The sequence below is a fragment of the Anomaloglossus baeobatrachus genome, chromosome 6 (assembly GCF_048569485.1).
Source record: "Anomaloglossus baeobatrachus isolate aAnoBae1 chromosome 6, aAnoBae1.hap1, whole genome shotgun sequence".
Classification (NCBI taxonomy): Eukaryota; Metazoa; Chordata; class Amphibia; order Anura; family Aromobatidae; genus Anomaloglossus; species Anomaloglossus baeobatrachus.
In genome coordinates this window covers 275,956,800-275,983,374 of record NC_134358.1, presented here as the reverse complement: position 1 = coordinate 275,983,374, position 26,575 = coordinate 275,956,800, and positions in this window count along the sequence as shown.

Genomic DNA, 26,575 nt, shown 5'->3' with positions numbered 1-26,575 from the left:
TATTGGAATTCTGTTTAGTCCCACTAGTGCAAAGATATTTGCAGCACATCTGCCTGCATTGCACACTCCAACTCATTATAACTAAGCCATTATACTAGCAAACACTGAGTGAACTTAGTGGCATCCTAAACATAGCTGTTGGACTGCTGTATAGTCCCAGTAGTGCACAGATATTTGCAGCACGTCTGCCTGCATTGCACACTCCAACTCATTATAACTAAGCCATTATACTAGCAAACACTGAGTGTACCTAGTGGCATCCTAAACGTGGCTATTGGACTTCTGTATAGTCCCACTAGTGCAAAAATATTTGCAGCACCTCTGCCTGCATTACACACTCAAACTCATTGTTACTAAGCCATTATACTAGCAAACACAGAGTGTACCTAGTGGCATCCTAAACGTGGCTATTGGACTTCTGTTTAGCCCCACTAGTGCAAAGATATTTGCAGCACCTCTGCCTGCATTGCACACTCCAACTCATTATAACTAAGCCATTATACTAGCAAACACTGAGTGAACTTAGTGGCATCCTAAACGTGGCTGTTGGACTGCTGTATAGTCCCAGTAGTGCACAGATATTTGCAGCACGTCTGCCTGCATTGCACACTCCAACTCATTATAACTAAGACATTATACTAGCAAACACTGAATGTACCTAGTGGCATCCTAAACGTGGCTATTGGACTTCTGTATAGTCCCACTAGTCCAAAGATATTTGCAGCACCTCTGCCTGCATTACACACTCAAACTCATTGTTACTAAGCCATTATACTAGCAAACACTGAGTGTAGCTAATGGCATCCTAAACGTGGCTATTGGACTTCTGTATAGTCCCACTAGTGCAAAGATGTTTACAGCACCTCTGCCTGCATTGCACACTCAAACTCATTGTTACTAAGCCATTATACTAGCAAACACTGAGTGTACCTAGTGGCATCCTAAACGTGGCTATTGGACTTCTGTATAGTCCCACTAGTGCAAAGATATTTGCAGCACCTCTGCCTGCATTGCACACTCAAACTCATTGTTACTAAGCCATTATGCTAGCAAACACTGAGTGAACCTAGTGGCATCCTAAACGTGGCTATTGGACTTCTGTATAGTCCCACTAGTGCAAAGATATTTGCAGCACCTCTACCTGCATTGCACACTCCAACTCATTGTAGCTAAGCCATTATACTAGCAAACACTGAGTGTACCTAGTGGCATCCTAAACGTGGCTATTGGACTTCTGTTTGGTCCCACTAGTGCAAAGATATTTGCAGCACTTCTACCTGCATTGGACACTCCAACTCATTGCAGCTAAGCCATTATACTAGCAAACACTGAGTGAACTTAGTGGCATCCTAAACGTGGCTGCTGGACTGCTGTATAGTCCCAGTAGTGCACAGATATTTGCAGCACGTCTGCCTGCATTGCACACTCCAACTCATTGTTACTAAGCCATTATACTAGCAAACACTGAGTGAACTTAGTGGCATCCTAAACGTGGCTGTTGGACTGCTGTATATTCCCAGTAGTGCACAGATATTTGCAGCACGTCTGCCTGCATTGCACACTCCAACTCATTATAACTAAGCCATTATACTAGCAAACACTGAGTGTACCTAGTGGCATCCTAAACGTGGCTATTGGACTTCTGTATAGTCCCACTAGTGCAAAGATATTTGCAGCACCTCTGCCTGCATTACACACTTAAACTCATTGTTACTAAGCCATTATACTAGCAAACACTGAGTGAACCTAGTGGCATTCTAAACGTGGCTATTGGACTTCTGTATAGTCCCACTAGTGCAAAGATATTTACAGCACCTCTGCCAGCATTGCACACTCAAACTCATTGTTACTAAGTCATTATACTAGCAAACACTGAGTGTACCTAGTGGCATCCTAAACGTGGCTATTGGACTTCTGTATGATCCCACTAGTGCAAAGATATTTGCAGCACCTCTACCTGCATTGCACACTCCAACTCATTGTAGCTAAGCCATTATACTAGCAAACACTGAGTGTACCTAGTGGCATCATAAACGTGGCTATTGGACTTCTGTTTGGTCCCACTAGTGCAAAGATATTTGCAGCACCTCTACCTGCATTGGACACTCCAACTCATTGTAGCTAAGCCATTATACTAGCAAACACTGAGTGTACCTAGTGGCATCCTAAACGTGGCTATTGGACTTCTGTTTAGTCCCACTAGTGCAAAGATACTTGCAGCACCTCTGCCTGCATTGCACACTCCAACTCATTATAACTAAGCCATTATACTAGCAAACACTGAGTGTACCTAGTGGCATCCTAAACGTGGCTATTGGACTTCTGTATAGTCCCACTAGTGCAAAGATATTTGCAGCACCTCTGCCTGCATTGCACACTCAAACTCTTTGTTACTAAGCCATTATACTAGCAAACACTGAGTGTACCTAGTGGCATCCTAAACGTGGCTATTGGACTTCTGTATAGTCCCACTAGTGCAAAGATATTTGCAGCACCTCTACCTGCATTGCACACTCCAACTCATTGTAGCTAAGCCATTATACTAGCAAACACTAAGTGTACCTAGTTGCATCCTAAACGTGGCTATTGGACTTCTGTTTAGTCCCACTAGTGCAAAGATATTTGCAGCACCTCTGCCTGCATTGCACACTCCAACTCATTATAACTAAGCCATTATAGTAGCAAACACTGAGTGAACTTAGTGGCATCCTAAATGTGGCTGTTGGACTGCTGTATAGTCCCAGTAATGCACAGATATTTGCAGCACGTCTGCCTGCATTGCACACTCCAACTCTTTATAACTAAGCCATTATGCTAGCAAACACTGAGTGTACCTAGTGTCATCCTAAACGTGGCTATTGGACTTCTGTATATTCCCACTAGTGCAAAGATATTTGCAGCACGTCTGCCTGCATTGCACACTCAAACTCATTATAACTAAGCCATTATACTAGCAAACACTGAGTGAACCTAGTGGCATCCTAAACGTGGCTATTGGACTTCTGTATAGTCCCACTAGTGCAAAGATATTTGCGGCACGTCTGCCTGCATTGCACACTCAAACTCATTATAACTAAGCCATTATACTAGCAAACACTGAGTGAACCTAGTAGCATCCTAAACGTGGCTGTTGGACTGCTGTATAGTCCAAGTAGTGCACAGATATTTGCAGCACGTCTGCCTGCATTGCACACTAAAACTCATTGTTACTAAGCCATTATACCAGCAAACACTGAGTGAACTTAGTGGCATCCTAAACGTGGCTGTTGGACTTCTGTATTGTCCCACTAGTGCAAAGATATTTGCAGCACGTCTGCCTGCATTGCACACTCAAACTCATTATAACTAAGCCATTATACTAGCAAAAACTGCTGCAACTTAGTGGTATACAAAAATTGGCTGTTGTACTCCATTTGTGCCCCACAGGTGCCAAGCTATTTACAGCACCTCTGCATGACACCCTCCTGCTCTGTTTTTAATAAGCTATAATGATAGCAAAAAATACTGCCATTTAGTGGCATCATAGAACTGGCTGTTGTATTTCATTATTGTCCCACTGGTGCCAAGCTATTTCTAGCACCTGTGCAGGACACCCTCATGCACATTTTGCTATGCTAATGTTATAGCAAACTCAGGGAATTCATTGCTGCATTTGATAATTCGGAGGGATAGAAAGTGAGGCTTTTTTTAGCTTTTCCTTCTGTTCATAGACAGCATCTCCAAGTCCACACCCGACGAGCAATTTCTCCTCCACGTCAAAGTGTGGAGAGGCAGCTAGTGCGCATGCGTGTGCCGATTTACCCCAGCTGCAGCCTAACTACAGTGTTTCGCCTAGTGAGTATGCTCAGCCTGACTGTGCCATTCCTGACGCTAAGTCTTCATTTCGGGATACAGCGCATGCTCCCACACTTAGTGTGAAAAGCCTCTTTGCACAGGTACTTGCATTCCGTGCCGGGTCTAAGTCCTGTTTTGTGCCGAGACACCATGCTAAAGCTGATAGTCTTTTTTTCAGAGACTCTATTTCATGCAACTGACCATGCTCTGGCACTTACTGCATCAGAAACTAGGTCCGGTAATGAACTCTTTGGCCCTGCCCCTGATGTGGGGGGCCCATATAGACCACAGGGCATCTGGTGTCCTGACGATGTGGTCAGGCCACTTCCAAATGGCTTGCAGAGGCACGCCCCTATGACTTGTCACCTCATTATTGATGGTCAGACGATGACTGGTGAGGTGTTTGTGTCGTGGCAGCCATGAGGTTACTTTTGAAGTTGCGGTTCCAAATAGGACGCTAGTTATGCCACTCATGACGTGTCACTCTGCTTTTGTCTCCAGGAGGTGGATTGCGGTCCACCCTGGTTTGGGGCGGACCCAGGCTATAATACGGGCTGGAGCCAACAAGGAGGTGCGCAGTCTTCTATTATGCTCCGAAAGAGCACACCTCCATGTGTTGAACCCATTGCGGTTTTAGGCCAGAGGTAGGCAGGGATAGGGCGTCGATGCAGGCCGCCACCACAGTTGGTAACGCAGAACGGTTAAGACCAGCTCCTGTCCTACAAGTCCTGCTTGTGCAGCCCAGTGGCATTAACAGGATTGCTGCTGCTGATGCACCTGCTGTCCACAGGTGTGGCTCCAATGCACACGGTCAGCGTACTCAGCGGCCCCTGTGATGTTATCAGGGAGTTCCTGGGCTGGGTGGGCGTGTGGACCCTGTGACGCTAACAGGGCTCCCACTTTCAAGATCCGAGTGGCGTCTAACTCGGTTCAGGCAACTATTAGTTTCATAGCCACACAGCTCTGTATCCTCCACCTAACCTTCCAGTTGCCAACCTCTCCTTTTCCATCTCGGAGCACGGTGGACATTGACTGCTGATGGGGATATATACCTTTCTCTTTCTTTTCTTATTAATTTTCGTTATATACCGGTAACATAGTATATACCACCTTATCCAAATCTGCCAGTCCCACCGTAACAGATGGTGTTTCTTCATCAAATGTTGCTTTTGCTTAACCACCAAACCCACGGACAAAACTTTTTTCCCCTTTCCAACACACCTGTTCCCCTTTCCACCAGCATTTGTCCTTTTTCAACTCATTTGGTATATGACCAAAAGTGCAACTCTGCAGGGACACCGTACTCAATGCCATCTCAGCCCAGCAGCCATCCCTCGGTCCCTCAGATGTGGACAAGTAAAAGCCCATTTCCTCCTATCCATGACAAAGCATTGAGATTCACTCTGTGCAGCACTGGTGTTTACTGGAAAAGCAGATCTAAGAATCCGTACCACCTTCCGCAGATACTCCTATATACGTGCGTCCCTTTCTATGGCTGGAATTATTTCGCCAAATTTTGTCTTGTACCGGGGATCTAACAGTGTGGCAACCCAGTAGTTAGCATTACTTCGAATTCGTACAATCCGAGGGTCATGTTGTAGGTAGTGCAGCAAGAAGGCGCTCATGTGTCTTGTGCATCCAGGAGGACCAAGTCCTTGGTGTGTTGGTGGCAGAGAGGTGAGAATTGTGCCTCCTTCCTCTGCCCTCTCCCCCCAACCTCGCACAACCAAAATGTGAGAAAGCTCTCACTCATCTGCTGAGTCTTCCATGCCCATCGCCAGTTCGTCCTCCATTTCTTCATGGGCTCCTGCACCTTCCTCAACAATTTTTGCAGATACTATGCGCCCTTGTTAATCCCTCTCCCCCACCGTCCCTTGACTTCCGCCTAGGTGCCGCTCACCGTCTGGACCTTGTAGACCTTATTATCCCTTCTGCATATGACTCCTCCTGTACTTCCTCCCCTTCCTCTTGGACCAACACCTGACTCCGAATAATGCATACAGTGTGCTCCATCTTGTAGATGACCAGAATTGTCACGCTGAGAATGGCATCACCAGTGCTAAAAATCTTCGTTGATATTTGTAAACTGTGTAGAAGGGTGCATAGGTCCTTGATCTGACACCACTCCAGCAGCGTGATCTGCACCACCTCTGGATCAAGTTAGCCCAGGGTATACGTCATACCGTATTTCAGCAGGGCTCTGCGGTGCTGCCACAGATGCTGAAACATGTGCAGATTCAAATTCCTGCATGTAGGAACATCGCATTTCAGGCGTTTAACCACCAGACTCTAAGACTTTATGAGCGATGAAAGTTGTTGAGCTGCTGGGTGCGAAGGATGAAAGTGAGCTCATAGCAGCGTGCCCGTTGCACAAGGCCATGTAGGCCGGGATGGTATTTTAAAAATTGCTGGAGAATCAGATTCAACACGTGAGCCATACAAGGCACGTGTGTCACATTGCCCTGATGAAGGGCCGCAGACAGGTTTGCATCATTGCCGCACACGGCTGTTAAGTCACCAACATAGTCCACTCAATCAATTTGTACTCCGGTCGCCAGGTGACAACGTGTTCCTTTCGTGCATAGTGCTGATGATGGGAAAGGAGTCGATGCCTGCGGCGCAGGTGGACGCAGGTTATGGTCACCCACTGGGTTGCATTACCTTTACAGATACAGAACCACAGGCTGAATGTAGGTTGTGGATATCTCACAGATGAAGTACCATCATTCAGCTACAACCAATGGGAAGACACCACACCCTTTTTTAGGCCCCTCCTGTCTGCAAACCACTGCCAGACAAAGCTATGAACCTCTTGTTACTGTTACCCCCAGTTCAGTTTTATGAGTTTGTGTGCTTGTTACCTGACTACTTTTCCTGCTTGCTGTTTATGTACCTCGTTGGCCGATCCGCATTTCACCTCTGTTTCTTTTCTGATTAAGTCCTGGCCATCCCATTCTGTTCCTCTTCCTCAATTAATGTTTTTGACCCTGCATGACTACTATTCTCTGGAACTTATAAACAATGTATACATGGCTTAGTTCAGTAAACACTGAGGGAAACACAACCTGGAATTCCCACAGGGGGGGGGGTGCCTACTTCAAAGAGCATTTTAAACAAGGAGGAGGGAAGAAAAAATGGCACCAAAATTATATGCAAAAAGTATTAAATTTTATTCACATAAATATATAAGGATACAACATTTGTCATGAGAATAAAAAGTACAAAATCAAATGGAACAGAAAATGGAAAAAATGAGGAAACCTGGGGATGAGGGATGCAGGTGTAGGTAGAACACAAAAAGGGGGGAAATTTGTAAGGTCCAACCCGTAGCCGTGACGGAACCCTGGGGGGGTGGTGTATCACTGGAGTGTATGAGTCCAAAAATGGACCCCAGCCCCCCAAGGTGGTAAATAACCCGGATAACCCTCCACGAGCTTCCCTCGTAAAAGCGTTCAGGCGAAACAGCTGTTGGGACCGTCCTCCTGCTGCCACCTCCCTCCACTCGTACAGGTAGTCATTGTTCTTCTTACCTCTCCTCTGTTTCCACTCCCTCCGGCTCACAGAATTACTGTGGGTCCAGTGATTTGCTTTTCCTCTCCCTCCTTGCCTCACTCTGGCCGTCAGTTGTGCTGTACAGCACCTCTCGGCTTTACGATTACCTCCTGCCCTGTACCTTCGTGCCTCCTCTCCCTGCCACACGACTAGTCCACTTTTTTAGTGGGGCTGCACACCATTTTACTGTCTACACCTGCCCTCCTTTTCGTGTCCTTTAATGGGACATTTCACACATTTCTCTTTCCCCCCTCTCCAGCTCCACGACTAGTCCGGGCATAAAAGGACCTGATTGTGTGTGTGTATTTTTCACTAGCCGTTTATGTGTTATTTGACACCTCTCGGCTTCACGACTATAAGCATTCAGTACACACAACACTTCAGCCTCCTCTCTATTGCCTTACGACTACTCTGGTGGAGACTATCTCTTTATACTTTTTTCATTTACCTTGTCTACCTGTTTTCTGGCCATGTACTTTTATCCTTGACTATACATCTTCTGTGGAGGGTTATCCGGGTTATTTACCACCTTGGGGGGCTGGGGTCCATTTTTGGACTCATACACTCCAGTGATACACCACCCCCCCAGGGTTCCGTCACGGCTACGGGTTGGACCTTACAAATTTCCCCCCTTTTTGTGTTCTACCTACACCTGCATCCCTCATCCCCAGGTTTCCTCATTTTTTCCATTTTCTGTTCCATTTGATTTTGTACTTTTTATTCTCATGACAAATGTTGTATCCTTATATATTTATGTGAATAAAATTTAATACTTTTTGCATATAATTTTGGTGCCATTTTTTCTTCCCTCCTCCTTGTTTAATATTCTCTGGAACTGCAGCCTTCCACAGGTATTGATCAACTTGGGCCCTGTGTAATTCCAAATCACTGTATAGGGGTTAAAGTGTTTCAGGGTTCTGGGTGTCCAGCTTGGTGAGTGGCTTGCCTCTAGCCTATCCTTTACAGCCCATCTGAGTGTGTCGATCCTGGCAGGCATTACACCGTGCCCTGTGCAGAAGGCTATGTAGGCCGGGATAGTGTTTTAAAAATTGCTGGACAACCATGTTCAACACGTGAGCCATACAAGGCACGTGTGCCACATTGCCCTGAAGAAGGGTCGCAGACTGGTTTGCATCATTGTCGCACCCGACCTTCCCTGGCTGCTGGTTGAGTGGAGACAACCATTGATGAATCTCGGTCTCACTCTCCAGAGCTAACCGTCCACAATTCCTCAGCGGTGTCTCACATTTTCCCTACATTTCAAAGTAAACATTTGACAGCCTGATGGCCATCAGCTCTGCTGCCAGCATAGTAAGGAGGTGTGTGGGATTCCTTGGGCACAGTTACAAGGAAGGGTGGACTGACCACACAGGGTTTGGGCCGAGGTGGAGGACCCACACGAGGTTGAGGAAGCAGAAGCAGTGGAGGAACTTGTACATACAGAGGAAGGATTGACACACAAGTCGTGGGGACGGCAAGACTTGTACAGCAAACTCTTCTCCATCTCTCACCATAGTTACCCAGTGCCCAGTCAGCAACATGTAACTCCCCTGTCCATGCTTACTGGTCCAAGTATCTGTGGTGAAATGCACCCTGTCACACACAGAGTTTCTCAAGGAATCGGTGAGGTTGTGTGCGACCTACTGTGGTAGCGCGGGCACGCCTTTCTTGGAGAAGGAGTGACGACTAGCCATCGGCGCTTGGGGCACTGCAATGGGCATAAGGTCTCGAAAATCCTCGGTCTCAAAAGGGTGTAAAGGCAGCCTTTCTGTTTCCAACAAGTTGCAGATGATGTCTCCCTCGTTTACACTAATTGGGCCACACACACCCCACTTGACTGGCATCAGTTTACCCCCCTTTTGAAAAAGAAAAATATGCTTTGCATGAAGCACTCTCAAAAATACGTGTGCCTTTCCCGTCCCCTGGATGACCCAGGGGAAGAAAAGTCCTCTGAGAGCCATGACTTGTTCATCTTGGTTCTTTTAGAAACACAGCGAGGGGACTCCAATCACAGTCTCCCTCGTTGCCACTAATTGGGCCACACACACCCCACTTGACTGGCTTCACTTGACCAGGCTTTTGAAAAAGAAAAAGATGCTTTGCATGAAGCACTCTCAAAAATACGCGTGCCTTTCCCGTCCCCTGGATGACCCAGGGGAAGAAAAGTCCTCTGAGATCCATGACTTTTTCATCTTGGTTCTTTTAGCAACACAGCGAGGGGACTCCAACCACAGTCTCCCTCGTTGCCACTAATTGGGCCACACACACCCCACTTGACTGGCATCAGTTGACTCCCCTTTTGAAAAAGAAAAAGATGCTTTGCATGAAGCACTCTCAAAACTACGCGTGCCTTTCCCGTCCCCTGGATGACCCAGGGGAAGAAAAGTCCTCTGAGAGCCATGACTTGTTCATCTTGGTTCTTTTAGAAACACAGCGAGGGGACTCCAACCACAGTCTCCCTCGTTGCCACTAATTGGGCCACACACACCCCACTTGACTGGCATCACTTGACCCCCCTTTTGAAAAAGAAAAAGATGCTTTGCATGAAGCACTCTCAAAAATACGCGTGCCTTTCCCGTCCCCTGGCTGACCCAGGGGAAGAAAAGTCCTCTGAGAGCCATGACTTGTTCATCTTGGTTCTTTTAGAAACACAGCGAAGCGACTCCAACCACAGTCTCCCTCGTTGCCACTAATTGGGCCACACACCCCACTTGACTGGCATCAGTTGACCCCCCTTTTCAAAATGAAAAAGATGATTTGCATGAAGTACTCTCAAAAATACGCGTGCCATTCGCCTCTCCTGGTTGACCCAGGGGAAGAAAAGTCCTCTGAGAGCCATGTCCACATTGTCAGTGGACAGACACGTGTGCTTATCTGCCAGCTGACCCCCAGCAGCACTGAAGACAGGATCCGAGAGAACGCTGGCTGCAGGACACGACAAGATCCCCAAGGCGTACGTGGCGAGCTCAGGCAATTTATCCAGATTGGAAGCCTAAAATGAGCAGGGCTCAAGTTGCACCGTATTGGCATCGATGTTTCCTTGCATATACTCATATATCTGTGTGTCCTCCTCTTTTTCCTTGTCCAGCTCTTTTGTTTTCGCATGAGTATATGTCCTTGTCACTTTCCCATGTGTGTGTTATGTGTTGTGAGTTGTTTATCACCTTTTGGACACCTTTGAGGGTGTTTTCTAGGTGTTTTTATGTGTTTGTGATTGCCTGCCATTGTTTTCTATGCAGTTCGAGTTCGGTTCGTCGAAAGTTCGACGAACCGAACTCGAACGAGAGCTCCGTTCGGCGAACCGACCAAGAGCCGAACCGCGACCGGTTCGCTCATCTCTAGACAGGACCTATCGTGACGTCAAAATAGCATGTGACCAGTCACGTGTCTATTATCTCATTGGCTACAGACTGGTCACATGGCTTTGACGTCATGCTAGGTCCTGTTATTGCATCTCTCCGGTACACGGCACACGTTTGTGTATCACCCTGTACTGGCGACATACTCTGGCACATGGTCGACTCCCCGTTCTGCTTCCCCATTCCGTTATTGACCGGCTGACACAGCCGGTCAATAACGGAGATCACCGCTGTCATAGCAATGCGCCTGTCAGCGGTGACGTCACCACTAGGAACACGCAGCGGCACCGGTAATCACGTGATCAGAGCACCGTTGCTATGGTAACTCCTCTGTCTGTGGTGACGTTAACGCTAACAGCCAGCAGCACTGACCACCCACGGAGTGAAAAGCCTGCACAGGGAGCAGCAGCGTCTTTCTCCCATGCAGTGCTGCTGATGTAGCAGAACTGCATGGGCTGAAGGAGAAAGAAGACTGAAGACCATGGATCGTGGAGGGATAAGGCGGAGTAATAAACATGGAGTCTCTAATTGTGTCTGTGTATTTATTTCTATTAAAGTATTTTTTATCTGTGTGGTGTCTTTCTTAACCCTTTATTGGAGATTCTTAATAGCTGGGTCAAACTTGCCTGACATTAAGAATTTCTGACTTAATACTAGCTAGTAATACAAAGCTAGTATTAACTCATTATTACCGAGAAAGCCACCCAGCTTCAGGCTGCTGGAAAAGTTGGATACAGCGCCAGAAGATGGCGCTTCTATGAGAGCACCATTTTCTGGGGCAGCTGCGGACTGCAATTCGCAGCAGGGGGGCCCAGAAAGCTCGGGCTAGCCTGTGCTGCGGATCCAATCCCAAGCTACCTAGTTGTACCCGGCTGGACACAAAAATGTGGCGAGGCCCACGTCGTTTTTTTTTTTAATTATTTCATGAAATTCATGAAATATTAAAAAAAGGCCTTCCCTATATTTTTAGTTCCCAGCCGGGTACAAATAGGCAGCTGGGGGTTGGGGGCAGCTGTACCTGTCTGCTGTACCTGGCTAGCATACAAAAATATGGCAAAGCTCATATAATTTTTTTTGTAGTTTTTTGGCAAAAAAAATAAAAATGCTTCCCTGGATTTTCCATTGCCAGTGAAGGTAACACCAAGCAGTGGGGGTTAGCAGCCAGTAGCTGCTTGGATTACCCTTAGCTAGCAATACAAAATATGCAGCGGGAGCCCATATATATTTTTTAATTATTTATTTAAATAACTAAAAACAAAAAGGGCTTCCCTGTATTTTTATTGCCTGACATCACAGTGCTGTAAAAATAAATCTTTAAAAAAAATGACGTAGCGCTCCGCGCTATTTTTGATACTCAGCACAGATAAAGCAGACAGCTACAGGTTGCCACGCCCATCTGCCTGGCGTTACCTTGGCTGGCAATCAAAATACAGGGAAGCCCATTCATTTTTTTTATTTAAAAAAATAGTTAAAAAAAAATGACGTTGAGTCCCCCCATTTTTGATAGCCAGCTAAGTTAAAGCAGAAGGTTGTAGCCTGAAAACCACAGATGGCAGCTTTACCGTGGTTGGAGGATCCAATGTAGAGGTCACCGCAGGCTCTTTTTTATATTTATTTTATAAATTTTAATAATTACAAAAAAAAAGTAGGGTCCCCCCCAAATTGGATCACCAGCCAAGGTAAAGTGGACAGCTGTGGTCTGGTATTCTCAGGGTGGGAAGTTCCATAGTTATTGGCCCTTCAAAGCCTAAAAATAGCTGGCTGGAGGTGCCCCAGAAGTGGCGCATCCACTAGATGCGCCAAACCTGGTGCTTCACCCCAGCTCATCCCATGCCCTGGTGCAGTGGCAAATGGGGTAATAAATGGGGTTGATACTAGCTGTAAGGTCACCTGACATCAAGCCCAGCAGTTGTGATGTCATGGCATCTATCAGATACCCGACATCTCAAATTGTCAGTACTAACAAAAAAAATAGACAAAACAAAATGTATTTGAAAAAACACTCCCCAAAACATTCCCTCTTTCACCAATTTATTGTAAGGAAAAAAAATAAAGGGGTCCCAAAGGGGTCCCACGATGACTCTGGACCGTCTAGAATATGGGGGGACACACTCAGGGAACATATCCCCCATTTTCTAGGAGTGCAGACCCTCCATGTAAGGAGTGTGGGTGCAATGAATCTGCACCCACTCTCCCCGGGTCCACAGCAGCAGAGTCCATGTCGTAAGTGTTGCTACCAAAGCTGCAATGCCCTGCTCATGAGGTAAGGGCATGCCTAATATTATTGCTATTCCACCTACTATATATTGGGGATAGGATCTTGGAGATGGAATACCCCTTTAAGTCCAGTTATCCAGCTGAATGAATACTAAACAACAGAGCTCGCTTTTCAGACGTTTTCTTGTGGCATATAACGGACTTTCATGTTTGGTAGACGTTCAGCAGGGCAATTACAAAATCAAATATCTCCATTTGGAAATGTAGTATAGCTCTCCTGATTAACTGTTCCTTACCTCATGAGCAGGGCATTGCAGTAGCTTACAGATGAATGGTTACCACAACTCACTGTGTTTGAACACAGGACGCTGAGCTGACAGCCGCTCTGTGCATGCGGCAGCATCTATTTTGAAGGAGGGGGCCGCGGGGGATCAACACTGCACAGGTACCGTGGGACACCGGGGAACACCAGTTGGGTAATAGGGGGTGACCTGGCAGGGCCTGGAGAGGAGTTTTCTGTCGCATGTGTCATGGCACTTGCAACAGAAATGAGAGGAGTAGGGTGAATGCGGCCGGCGCGCTGCTGTGCGTGTGGCCATCTTTGATTTCCGGAGAGGGTCGGGGGGGCACTTTGGCGACACCGGGGAACGGAGGGGACCGGGGAGGAGATTTATCTCCCATCTTACATATTTGTTCATGCCAGATGTAAGATAAATAATTTTTTACCGGCGCTGTCATTTACTGTAACGTGATCATCGGTATATCGTGTATATCGGTGTTCACGTGAACGGGGATCGGAAAAACAGGCCTGAATCATAATCTCCAGGGTCTCAGCTACCCCCTGAAACCCCGGAGATTTTCTGATGCTGGGGGGCGCTATTCATTTATTTCTGCCTGCTGTTTATAAACGGCAGATCAGAATAAGGCTACATTCACACGACCGATCCGTTCTTGCGGTCCGCAAAAAACGGTCCGTTTTTTTTCACGGGTGCATCGTGTGGCATCCATTTCCATTCCGCAAACGGTCCGTATGTCATATGTTTGTCATCCGTGTGCCTTCTGGGTTTTTTTTGCATACTTCAAAAAACTGAAGGAGGGAAAATACATAAATTTACCCAGGATCCATAGCTTCAACCTACATGAGGCGGTCACATTTTCACTCCAGTGCCATTTTCTAATGCTTTTCACAGCGTAGAGCGCTCTGGTGATTTTCCTGTGCTTGTACACATCATAACAGTCTTTTCTGTCATTATAATGGCAGAAAGACACATAATGTCCCACTCTCCTGCATTTTGTAATTTTGCACCCTTTGGTGACTTTCATGTGGCACTAAGGGGTGCTTAGCCTTGTATTTAGCCAAAAAAACAAATAAATTTAAAAAAAAAAATGACGTAGGGTTCCCCCTATTTCTGATAGCCAGCTAGGGTAAAGCAGATGGCTGCAGCCTGCAGACCACAGCTGGCAGATTCACCTTGGCTGGTAATCCAAAACTGAGGGCACCCCATGCTGTTATTTTAAATTAAATAAATAATTTAAAAAAAAACATGTGAGGGTCCCCCCAAAATTGTATCACCAGCCAAGGTAAAGCAGACAGCTGGGGTCTGATATTCTCAGACTAGGGAGGTCCATGGTTATTGGACTCTCCCCAGCGAAAAAATAGCAGGCCGCAGCCACCCCAGAAGTGGCGCGTCTATTAGATGTGCCAATCCTGGTGCTTCGCCCCAGCTCATCCCGTGCCCTGGTGTGGTGGCAAACGGGGTAATATATGGGGTTAATACCAGATGTGTAATGTCACCTGGCATCAAGCCCTGGGGTTCGTGAGGTCAGGCGTCTATCAGATACCCGACATCACCAACCCAGTCAGTAATAAAAAAAAAAAGACGACAAACAAATTTTTATTTGAAAAAACACTCCCCAAAACCTTCCCTCTTTCACCAATTTATTAAAAAGAAAAACAAATCCAGGTCTGCTGTAATCCAAGGGGTTCCCATTACGATCCATACCATAGTCAATGTCCCAGTCAATGAAGAACAGAATGTTCCCCATTGGCTGGGAGAGCAATGCAGTGACCTGAGCTAACATCAATAGGTCAGCCCAGGTCACTGCAGGGCATGACAAGTGCTGCTTTCAGGAGCGAGGTACATTACCTGCGGTGACAATCTCCTGCACTTCTGATAGCAGAGCTGTCACTGACTTCAATGACCGCCGCCTTCACAGCCAAGTATCGCGGGAGCCTGTGACGTCACAGTTTCGATTCGGCAGCGAGAGGAGATGTGACAAGCGGCGGCCATGGAGGACAGTGACAGCGCTGAGATCGGTAAAGCGGGACTTCATCACCGCAGGTAAGCCGAGCAGGGTAATGTGTTCAGAGCGCGAGGTGGGTGAAGCCAAGCGGGGTAATGTGTGCGGAGTGCTAGGTAGGTGGAGCCAAGTAGGGTAGTGTGTGCAGAGTGCTAGGTGGGTGGAGCCTAGCGGGGTAATGTGTGCGGAGTGCGAAGTGGGTGGATCTGAGCGGGGCCATGTGGTGTGGAGTGCGAGGTGGGTGCAGCCCAGTGGGGTAATATGTGTGGAGTGTGAGGTGGGTGGAGCCAAGCAGGGTAATGTGTGCGGAGTGCAAGGTGGGTGGAGCCGAGCGGGGTAATGTGTGTGAAGTGCGAGGTGGGTGGAGCCGAGCAGGGCCATGTGTGCGGAGTGCGAGGTGTGTGGAGCCAAGTGGGGTAATGTATGCAGAGTGTGAGGTGGGTGGAGCTAAGCGGGGTAATGTGTGCGTAGTGTGAGGTGGGTGGAGCCTAGCGGAGCCATGTGTGCAGGCGGCGGAGTGCAAAGTGGGTGGAGCCTAGCTGGGCCATGTGTGCACGCGGCGGAGTGCGAGGTGAGTGGAGCCTAGCGGGGCCATGTGGCTGCCGGGGACTGCATGACTGGGGACAGGTGAGTTTGAGTGTGTGTATACATGCCAAGTGCAGGCGGGGGCGCAGCCGAGCGGGGAATTGTCGGCTCCCTGCACACGTAACCAAGGTTAATATCGGGTTACCATGCAAAGCGCTTTGCTTGGATACCTGATATTTACATTGGTTACCAGCTTACCGCAGGCTGCCAGTGATGGCTCCCAGCACACTGTAGCTGTAAAAAGCCCTGCTTTTGGTGATCGAACTGTTCTAGAACGTAACTCGAACTGTCGAGCTTTTAGCAAAAAGCTCGCGTTCGAGTTCGATCCCGAGAACCCCCCGAAATCACTTGAACATGAAATTGGCGAACCTCGAACATTGCTCATCTCTAGTGGTGAGATGGTTACTTTTACTTAACAATATAATATTTGCAGACCTAATAACCCCCATAGCAGAGAAATGTCTGACTTTACAAATCTCACTACAGTTCTCACATGCATTCTGAAAGGAATTGTATCATCATGGTAAAATCATTTTAATGCTAGAGTCACACCTGCATATGAAAAATCTATCTGATTTTCATGCCGGAGAGTAGCACATTTTTTTCTCACTTATCCATGTGCTGTCAGTGTACTGATAAGGGCACTTTACATGCTGCGATCTCGCTAGCGAGATCGCTAGCGAGCGTACCCGCCCCCACTAGTTGTGCGACATGGGCAAGTTGCTGCCTGTGGCGCAAAACATAGCTTACACCCGTCACATGGACTAACCCTCCCTGTGACATCGCTCTGGCCAGCGAACCGTCTACTTTCTAAGGGGGCGGTTCATGCGTCGTCACAGTGACGTCACATGGCAGCCATCCAATAGGAGTGAAGGGGCGGAGATGAGCAGGACGTAACATCCCGCCCACCTCCTTCCTTCCGCATTGCCGGTGGACGCAGGTAAGGAGATGTTCGTCGTTCCTGCGGTGTCACACATAGCGATGTGTGGTGCTGCAGGAACGACGAACAACATCGTACTTGCAGCAGCAACGATATTATGAAAAGGAGCGACATGTCAATGATCAACAATTTTGGTCGTTTTTGCGATCGTTGATCATCGCTCCTTGGTGTCACACTCTGATGTCGCTAATGGCGCCGGATGTACGTCACTAACGACGTGACCCCAACGATATATCATTAGCGATGTCGCAGCGCAACCCTTTAGTGTGCTGTCCATGTGCAATCCATTTTTTCCTCAGCAGCTATTAGTCATTTACAGGACCATTTACAGTGTTCTCTGCTACATGATAGAAATGTATCCATAAAAACAGATGTCACTAGGATTGTCCGTGTGCTGTCTGTGTGACATCCGTTTTTTTTTAACACCCATAGACTTGGATTGGCGAGTCTCGCATATGAGATACCCTTGCAATGCTCTGATTTTTTTACTCAGTCCGATTGGAGTTGAGAAAAAAAAGCAGATCGGAGATGCCTCACTGATTAAAATTGGTTTGAAGCTAATGCGAGAATTTCTCACATTGCACATTGGCGAGTCATACGCAAGTGTAATTCCAGCCTTACAATCAGACTATGTCCAGGGTCATGTGTATAGATTGGCCAAGTACTATTCATTTTTTTTTTTATCAGAGAGTACTTGGATCCATATTCTTTTAATGGGACAGTTCTGATGACTGGTTTTCTTTCACTGACAAAATCTGTCACCCATTCGAGTGTATGGTTGAGTGGAAACTATTTTTCTGATTTCCGCAGACTCACGCATTGGAGAAGATGGAGAAATTTGGTTCTCCATTCTCTCCTCACAGTGTGCTCAGATTCTCTCATGTAAGAAAATGAAATCACAGTAGGCAGACACTCAAATCTGATTTGAGATTGACCAGAGTGTTATTTACATAATCAACCATATAAGAGAATCTACAGTCATAAGATCCTAGCCTAAAGTTGGACTCAGACAAGAGAAAATTGTTCAATTTTTATCTGTGCATCATGTGCATACAGTATAATAACGAATATAATGGTGTGGCACCAATACACCGGCTGTGGCACATGCCAGTCGACTGGAGAACACCCATCCCATAATCATGAACCGGCATGCAAAATTAAGTTTCTCAAGCAAGGATTGAACCTCCAGCAAGGTAAGCTTCTTAAGTCTCAGTGCCCGAGCCACCGCACCCTTGAGGGCCAACAACTTGTCCTCCGGGAGCTGAAGTTCCCAATTCTCAGAATCAATAACAATCTCTCAACCACATCACAGGGCCCTGAGTCTTATCTGGCAACAAAATGCCCGGCAACCTTCTCAATTGCCGCAAGCTTATTCTGGCACCTCAACAAATCCCTCGGACCAACACAGAAAAATCATCCAGATAATGAATAACCGACTCGGCACCTGAAACGTCCCTCACCACTCATTCCAAAAAGTAACTAAACAATTCAAACAATGCCCACGACAAGGTAGAACCCATAAGAAGGCATCTGCCAACAAATTAAACCCCTTCTGAAAATCATCCAAGGAGGCGAATACTGTCAGGATGAATCGGCAATAAACGGAATGCCGATTCCACATCTATTTTTTCCATCAAGGTCTTCCTGTCATTGTGACAGGAAGACCTTGATGGAAAAAATAGATGTGGAATGCCTTGCCTAGCCTCACCCTCTTTGCTGCCTTGTCAAATGTTGCGTAAACCACGGAGCACAGCTCCAGATCTTTGCTATCTTGAACCAACCCCCGCAGGTGAGACAAGTGGTGTATGCGCTGAAACATATACGCCTTATCTTTTGGGACAACCCCCCGAAGGGGAAACACTAAAATCTGGAAAAAGCGGAGAGACAAATGTGTCATATGGCCCAAAGACACCTCCTTTTCTAACTTCTTCTGAGCCAGGTCCAGACACTGTAAGCAGGCCGAAAGTTTTTCAAAGTCGATGGAATCTGGGAAAAATCCCTCCCCAAAATTGTCAAACAACAACACTGCCTCCTTCAGATTAGGAAACCTATTTAGATAGGGGAGCATCATGTAAAGCCTCACCGGTATCTCCCCCTTGGGTATTAGAATTTCCTGACTTGGCCTTATTTTGCTTAAAGCACTTAGAGGCCCCATGATAGGGGCCACTACAGTGCGAACAGAGATGTTTAAACCTGCAAGTTGCCACAAATTTACACTGGCCTTCATAAAATTGCCAGTACAAACCAGGTTTTTTGGGGCTCGGACTGTCCCGCGGATCTTCCGCCAGACTGTTGTCCGGCGTTACCACTGGACTAGCCGGAAGCCCCGGCCACCCCGTGAAATCACTGTCCATATCTCATAGGGCCCATCACCCTCAGCCATAAGCCAATATTCTTCTGACCTCCACCGTATAGACGAGCGGATAGCCTTCTGCTGATGAAATTGCTTGCCATAGCGCAACCAGGCCTGCCCCCTCATAAACCCTATAAACTTCGCCAAATGGAATCCATATCACAGAAAAAGTGCAAGCAGTTGTCTGGCACCTTTTTCCCAAGAACACTTTCTAAAATCGTGAACGCCTCCAACCAATCTGTAAAAGTCTGCAGGATCAGACGCCAATGGCGCTTCTCCTCGTCCTCCCTCTTACTGTCATCATTTTCCTGCTTATCTAAATTAAATTTTTCCAAAGGGCAACAGGGAAAAAATCTCAGCATATTCGTCCTTCCAAATTTTATTTTATTTTTTTTATTTATTTAAACCTATTTCTTAAGATGAGAAACCAGTCAAAACATACACAGACACCTCACTCCGTGTTTTATCATCCAAGTGAATCCGATCCTTCCCCTTCTCTGTCTGCACTGATACAGAAACTGGTTCTGATACCCTGCTTGGGCCACTGGCTTGTCAGCCACAACCCCCGCCCCCAAAACTGGGAGCTGGCCAAGCAGGAACACACCCCGCAGCGGACCTATTACTTTCTAAGTGGGCTAATAATTCCTATCCCCAGGCAAAACTTCTGCCACTCTATCCCCATCTCACTGGTCCGCCTGCCCCACAGATCCTGACCCGACCCTGACACTGCCTGACTAGACAGAACACCCGGGAAACCAACAGGCAAGAGAGACAAACAAAACATAGAACCATACTCACCGGGTTGCGCCAAAGCTGTTAACCCGCCAGCCAGACATCTTGAATCCTGCTGCACCCCTGAAAAAGATGATGATGTTGCACTCAGATCGGCCGCTGCCAGACCCAATGCAGGAAAAAACTGCCCCGGCGACCCGTGAACCGAACCCGTGGGCTGCTGATGTGAGGAGGAGACCCCGATCTGGATCCACTATCCACCATGCAGGAGCTCTGTATTCTCTGGGGAACTACTATCTAGGAAAGGCCAGGCCATCCGACTGGTTCATTGCTGGGGTGACCTGCCGCAACATTTGCTATTACAATACTTCCATATTACATATAGTCTTTCATTTTTTGGGTTATGTTCAGACTAGTGCTTATGAGGCACATTTTGTTTTATATTGGGTTTTTAATTGACTTTTCTGCTATTATTGACAATAAGAATGGAGCAGTCATTATTGCTATTCATATAATAGATCTAATATTATTGGATGTAAGCTGAAATTGTTATCATCTGTTTCAACAAAATTAGAGAAGAGCAAGCATTAAATCGCTCGACTTCTCATTACTCAAATCGAGTGGCTGCAATGCTCATACCAGCTCGATTCAAATAATTAAAAAAATGAAAGTCTATATGGATTTCAAGCATTTTTCCAGCAGACTCCCCCTAGTAGGGCTTGAAGAGGATGGAAAATAGGTGAAAGTAATGGAAAGAGCGCTAAAAAGAAATAATAACAGCATGGGGAAGATGCCTGGATTCGTATCTGACTCCCAGGCCAGTGTTGGGAGGACAAATGTCAATATTTTTTTTAAGAAAAGCAGTCTTCTACATTTCTGATACCAACCAATGTAAAACAGAAATGTATGCTTTACCTTGTTTGGTTTTTAAAAAGAGGTAAGGTAATGCAGACAGCTCTGGGTTGGTATTATCAGGCTTGAAAAACCCATGTTTATTTGGACCTTCTCAGCCTAAAAATACCAGCTTCCAGCTGCACCAGAATTGGCACATCACATTAGATGCCCCAATTCTAGTGCTTCTCCTCAGCTCTTTTCAATTGCCCTACTGTGGTGGGAATCAGGATAATATTTTTGGGGGTTGATGTCAGCTGTGTAATGTCAGCTGGCATTAATCCCTGGTGTTAGTTATAGATAAGTGTCTATCAGACATCATCATTACTAATTCTGTTAGTGTAAAGTTAAAAAACACACAGGAAAAAAATAATTTATTTGAATAAAGACTCCTCCACACTTTTGATCGTTCACCAATTTATTTATAAAATGTTCTCATGAAACTTCAATGTAATCTACTATCCAGGACTTCAACTCCAATGACTGTGAATAGCAGTAAAGTTCATAGATTCACAGATGGCATGTAATGAAAACTCTCATCAGAACTGCTGGGTCTTGCTGAGTACAGAATTGAACCGACATTTCTAATGAGCATTGTCTTTGTGAATAACTATACTTTACTGCTAATTACAGTCACTGGAGTTGCAGTCCTGGTTTGTTGATTACATTGAACCTCATGGGAACATTTTTTTTAATAAATTGGGAACGATCGAAAGTGTGGGGGAGTTTTTATTCAAATAAACTATTTTGCTGTGTGTGTTTTTTTAACTTTACACTTACTTGGTTAGTAAAAGGGTGTCTGATAGACACTTCGCCATTACTAAGCCCTGGGCTTGATGCTAGTAAAATTACACAGCGGACATCAAGCCAATTAACCTATTGCCCAAATTGCTATTGCACCAGAGCAATCTGGAAGAGCTGGGAAAAGCTCCAAAACTGACACATCTAATGTGATGCAAAAGTTTTGAAGTGACTGTGGGCTGCTATTTTTAAATTGGGAAGGGCCAAGTAAACATAGTAGTAGTAGTAGAAAAAGTTTTTTTTCCGCTCACCCACATGATTATTCCATCTGGCTCCAGACTTCAAGACGGTGCAAGGACATGAACTCTGTGTTCAGAGAAGTAGGATAGATAGCAATGGAAATTTCTTTCCTAATCCAGCAACAACGTCCAAAAAGTGTAATAATTTTTTTAAAAACTCATTTTATTTGAAAAAAATGTTAAAACTAACATGCGTTAGTGGGACATCCAAGGTTAAAAGTCAACGTCTTACGCGTTTCAGGCCAGTGGGGCCCTTAGTCATAGACTTATGTTAACAGAATGAAACACATAATAAATAGGGAAAAAAAAAAACAAAAAAAAACACACCATCACCTTTGGGCGTACCAAATACGGTCAAAGGTACACAGGTTCACTTGATTAGATTGACATGCATAGTAACATTGCAGTTAGTAAACTGACAGCAACAATTTAACCCCTTATTAAAGGTACAACATTATTGTTATTGCTAGACTCAAATCGATTTACATCATTATAAGGCAAATATACTCTAAAAAACTTTTGCGATCAAAAAATTATTGCAAAAAAACCCCAAAACATTATGACCACAAAACATGCCTATATATAATCCATACATCACAACATTTAATATATATACATCAAATCACTTCTGATGTTCATACCTGTTGGCATGCAGGTGTTATAAGCCAATATCCACTTTGCTTCCCTATCCCGCAGCATGTGAAAACGGTCACCGCCTCTTCTGGGAGAAAAAACCTGTTCTATTATGTTCACTCTGAGAGAACTAGTGTCCCCATTATGGTTATATAAAAAATGTTGTGATGCTCCCGATAGGTTTCTAGAGGTCGGATTTGAAATGTCATATAAATGTTCCCCAATGCGTTTTCTTAAGGCGCGGATTGTAGAGCCAACATATTGTATACAGCACTTCTCGCATGTTATCAAATAAACACCGTGGTCTGAACCACAGTTCACAAAGGAGTTAATTTTATAACGTTTTCCAGTACTGGAACTCACACTTTCTTTAGTATTATACATGTGTGAACATTGCTTCTTGACGCACCTAAAAGAACCGAACCGCATGTGGGAAGCCAATTTTTCACAGTGCTAGGTGCAGATTTCACCAGATATGCGTCGCTAGGTGAAATGAGACTGCCTATGCTAGGGACACGTCTTGAGACAAATCGACAACCTGTATCCAAAGTGTTTTTAAGAGTATCGTCCACTGATAAGATAGGCAAATATTTGTGTACAATCCCAATAATTTTACAAAAACTATTGCTATACTGAGTCGAAAAAACCGGTACACTAGTCTGATCTATCCCCTGTGTGACGGTTTTTGGTATCAAGTAATGAGCTCTGGACTCCATGTTCACTCTATTTTTTGCCCTATCTATTACCGCTTTGCCATAACCCCTATTCCTCAACCTACCATCAATTATTTCACATTGTTTTTCATAAGCCATCTCCGTGCTACAAGATCTCCTGGCCCTAATATATTCGCCTGTAGGTATGTTTTTCACTATATGCTTGGGGTGATGGCTAGTGGCATAGAGAAGGGAGTTCCCTGCTATGGCTTTTCTGTAGAGCTCAGAATTAACCCGTCCAGCTGCTGGATCACCAATAAGGGTGAGATCCAGGAAGGAGATGGACTCCTGCTGACTATGGGAAACAAATTTCAAATTGAACGCATTTGAGTTAATGTAACTGAAAAAATCTGGTATGGTCGCCTCACTCCCGCGCCATATTATTAAAATATCGTCTATGAAACGACCATACCAGAATATATCAGAAAGGAAAGGGTTCCAAGAATTATAGATGAACTGCTTCTCCCACCAATTCATATATATGTTGGCTAATGAAGGTGAAAATTTGGCTCCCATACTGCAGCCGCAGATCTGGACATAAAACTGATTCATAAAAACAAAATAATTATTTTTAAGCAAGAAAGAAATAACATCCAAAATAAAATCTTGCAAATTTTCCGAATAGTTTGTGCAGACCAGCATCTGTTCCTGCAGTGCAGTTAATGCCATGTTGTGGGGTATGTCAAAATATTATTAACCCCAAATTTAATAAAAAATTCCTTTATTGTACAAAAAGCTAAACAGACTCATAGACATAAAAACATATAATGTGTCTCAGCTGGATTCAATCAATAAGGGGATAGATGCATAGCAATACATAAATCATCCCTCTTTCACAATCTAATACATATTTCTCATCATTCCTCAAAGGGAGAAAAAGGTTTATATACATATATATATATACATGTATTAAACCTATTTGTACTCACTGTCACACAATGGTTTAAGGAGCTTTATACAGGGACAAAAAATATATATTTCGTCTCTATACCTAGCTCCAACCCCTATCCAGTTTAGGAGACAGTAACATCACATTAATGCATAAGTTATCCCTGGTCACTCTGTTTTGATACTTATATGACCACTACTCAACATCCCAATCACATCCTTAACTGGTCACTTTTACAGAGGAAAAAACAGGGATAGCTTTAAAACTGAGCGCATCCTGGAATACCCAAAGTTATTCCTAACAGAACCAACACCCAATATATAGTGTAACTCATCTAATGAACTGTTATTTTGAATATCATGCATCCTATAAAATGCCAAAAAAAGTCATTCACCACAGAACAGAGAACCAATAACGGCCCAAAGCCATCATCTGGACTGTAAGAAAAAAGATTTTTTCAGTGAAGCAACAAACACATATATGCCAAAGATGATACAAGATAAAAAAGTCCAGTAACCATAATTTGATCCCTAATAGGATTCTTGATAGATGAAATATTTCTCACATATCCACTTGAGATCATATAAGATAATATCCTTCTTCATAGAGACAAATAATTTCAGACATATGTCATGTCACAAGTTCCTTATGGTAACGGTTAGACACTCTGTGCTTGATAGCTCCACACTCTTGGGATACAATTTACACCTTACACCTCGACGCGTTTCCCCCTTTGTATAATAAAGCCAAAGGGTTCATCAGGAGGTTTTAATGATCCATGAGTTTAGTATCAATATTCGATATGGATCTAAGAAAAGAAGAAAGAAATATATATAGTCTCTCAGTATAGGTAAAAAACACTCCCCACCCATGTGGAGACTACATCATAAAGATCCTACTTAAATTGTGGCTATAGATAATCTCCTTTGGTACTCAAACGCCCCATTCCATATATATATTCCCCACATAAATGCAAATATACTCCCCATGAATAAAAGGGGAGAGCACTAAAATGTATGCAGATAAAGATAAGCCAACCCTGAAACAGTCATATGGACCAAGTCAGTCTACCAATTTTAACAATACAATAGATATATTCAATGTCACTTACCCCAAAAACACCTCAGATAAAGTATGGTATGCAAAACTGGACCACTACAGCAATCGTTAAAGGGTCCAAATAAGATGTGACTGTATATATCGGCAAAACGCCATGATAACCTCCGTCACAAAAATCCCCAAATGAGGACACCAGCATGCCAAACAATCACCATGCGGCAGCCTTTTAAATGAGAGCGGGAGCCATTACGTTTCCGGTCCCAACCGCCTCCCATCATCCATCGCGACCGTGCACATGCGCAATCACGTCTTTCACCAGATATGCGTCGCTAGGCGAAATGAGACTGCCTATGGTAGGGGCATGTCTAGAGACAAATCGACAAACTGTATCCAAAATGTTTTTAAGAGTATCGTCCACTGATAAGATAGGCAAATATTTGCCTACAATCCCAATAATTTTACAAAAACTATTGCTATACTGAGTCGAAAAAAACGGTACACTAGTCTGATCTATCCCCTGTGTGACGGTTTTTGGTATCAAGTAATGAGCTCTGGACTCCATGTTCACTCTATTTTTTGCCCTATCTATTACCGCTTTGCCATAACCCATATTCCTCAACCTACCATCAATTATTTCACATTCTTTTTCATAAGCCATCTCCGTGCTACAAGATCTCCTGGCCCTAATATATTCGCCTGTAGGTATGTTTTTCACTATATGCTTGGGGTGATGGCTAGTGGCATAGAGAAGGGAGTTCCCTGCTATGGCTTTTCTGTAGAGCTCAGAATTAACCAGTCCAGTTACAGCTTATGTTGAGTGACCCATGTACATACCGCAAAATTGGTGGTGACCCCACTAGTAAAATACGGACAGACCTGCAGCAGCTATTACAAAGGGGTGTAAACATGGGACTTTTGACTGAGAGGCAATTGGAACATATGGTCCCTGAGTCCTCCAGGGTCCCTCTGTTCCATGCCTTGCCTAAGACACACAAAGGGGTTTTCCCACCACCATTCAGACCCATCGTGTCTGGCATAGGGTCCCTTTTTGAGAACATTGGGACATGGCTGGACGAAAGATTACAACCATTGATGAAGTCTTCTCCTGCGTACATTAGGGATTCAAAACATGTGCTTAATGTGATACAGAAAATTGAATGGCGAGAGAGTTATTCATGGATATGCAGTGATGTTACTGCTTTGTATTCATCCATACCCCACAACATGGCATTAACTGCACTGCAGGAACAGATGCTGGTCTGCACAAACTATTCGGAAAATTTGCAAGATTTTATTTTGGATGTTATTTCTTTCTCGCTTAAAAATAATTATTTTGTTTTTTTGAATCAGTTTTATGTCCAGATCTGCGGCTGCAGTATGGGAGCCAAATTTTCACCTTCATTAGCACACATATATATGAATTGGTGGGAGAAGCAATTCATCTATAATTCTTGGAACCCTTTCCTTTCTGATATAT